The sequence below is a fragment of the Echeneis naucrates genome, chromosome 16 (genome assembly GCF_900963305.1).
Source record: "Echeneis naucrates chromosome 16, fEcheNa1.1, whole genome shotgun sequence".
Taxonomy (NCBI): domain Eukaryota; kingdom Metazoa; phylum Chordata; class Actinopteri; order Carangiformes; family Echeneidae; genus Echeneis; species Echeneis naucrates.
Window position 1 is genome coordinate 17810863 of NC_042526.1, and position 1718 is coordinate 17812580.

At 41.3% G+C, this 1718-nt stretch overlaps 2 non-coding genes across 2 annotated transcripts; both read right to left on the reverse strand.

Annotated features, from left to right (window-relative positions):
* Window positions 1-538: 538 nt before the first annotated feature.
* On the reverse strand, window positions 539-679 carry LOC115057069 (U4 spliceosomal RNA). Its single transcript, XR_003841872.1, has one exon. It is a non-coding gene; the product is annotated as a U4 spliceosomal RNA (small nuclear RNA).
* Window positions 680-1253: 574 nt separating this feature from the next.
* Window positions 1254-1394, reverse strand: LOC115057068 (U4 spliceosomal RNA). Its single transcript, XR_003841871.1, has one exon. It is a non-coding gene; the product is annotated as a U4 spliceosomal RNA (small nuclear RNA).
* Window positions 1395-1718: the final 324 nt, after the last annotated feature.

Sequence of the window (1718 nt, forward strand, 5' to 3'; positions counted from 1 at the left end):
GGAATGCCAGTGCAGGAAACCAATTCCAGGAACAAGGACTTAGCCAGATTTTTTCCTGGATTTCTGTCCTAACCTTCAACCTGTACCTGAATGAATGGATATTACTTACCAGGGGCCAAGATGATGTGTCTCTGCTTCCAGGTCTGGTAGACCGCAAACGCCCACACATAGACCGGGGAGTGATGAATCACTACATGGTCAACATCCATGACAAATCTGCTGTCAGAGAGGTTTTCATTCCACCTTCTAAACACGGAGGGGAAAACATTATCTTGGAAGTGAGCCTCTACCATTTTAAGACACAAGCATCTGTACCACAAAAACATCAGAGAGAAAAAGACACTTCCATGATTCTTAACAGGAACAATTAGATTAAGATTAACAGATCAGTGCAAAGAGTAAGAATAGATGAGAAGCACTGCAACTCACCCTATGTAAACAAAAGAATTTTCTGCTGGTGTATTCACAGTACATGAAGTTAACAGCTCAATCATACCTCAATGACTGTGATCAGATTAACATCAGACATAAAGATGCGTCTCGTTAGAGACCGTCAAAAATTGCCACAGCCAACTATATTTCAAGTCGTCCAGGCGGGGTATTGGGTAAAGTTTTCAACTAGCAATAATCGCGCCTCGGATAAACCTCATAGGCTACGATACTGCCACTGCGCAAAGATGAAGAGGAACAGTCCCAGAGAGAGTGTGTGGGGGATCAACACACACCTTTGTTAGGGGTTTGCTGTTCACTGTGGGGGCTGTAGTCTCTGTTAGTAGGAGGGACTAATCACGACAGGTTGGAGGTGCTCATTTTACTTCTGAATCAGCTGCATTTACTTATCTTCACAGAATCCGCATTCAAAACTGGGAAATATCATAATATCATGTTTCCTGACAACAGGTGAACCTTTATTATTTTCTACCTAAAGAGCTCCTCGCGGTTCTGATCAGGGCTGATTAAAGCCTCCATTATATGAAATTGAAATATTTCTGCCCTCTGATGCTTGACTGTGTTTCATATGTACGTGCGGTCTGTTCTCATTAAGTTATTCCATGGAAAAGAGACTTCTATGGGTTTTAACTGGAAAAATACATGAAGAATAATATCTTAGTGCAGTTTAAACAAAGATGAGAAACACTGCAGCTCCTCACATACAACCAAATAATTTTGTTGCTCTGACTCCACCCAGCACGGGAACAGCTCACTCATAACTTTAATGCTATCATCATGTTAATATTAGACATAAAGATCAGCCTCCTTAGAGACCGTCAAAAATTGCCACAGCCGACTATATTTCAAGTCGTCCAGGCGGGGTATTGGGTAAAGTTTTCAACTAGCAATAATCGCGCCTCGGATAAACCTCATAGGCTACGATACTGCCACTGCGCAAAGATGAAGAGGAACAGTCCCAATCGTAATTGCTCTTCTCGCTGCAGGATGTTTGCTTGTTTCTGATCTTGAGCTTGAAAAGTAATGACACGGTAATTGTTTAGCTCTCAATTAAACACCGAAGAAGCTTCATTCGAGTGTTCCATTGTCTGAGTGAGCATCCTAAACTTTTAAGTCAACACATACACACAAGACGGTGCCAGAGATAAATTTAAGCCATGTTTTCTAATTAAAAATGTCATTCTTCTTTCAGACACTGAGCAGATTAGTATTCAGGCTCATTTATATCCTCCTTTCTAACACATAAGTGCCTTTTGAATGGAGGTGAT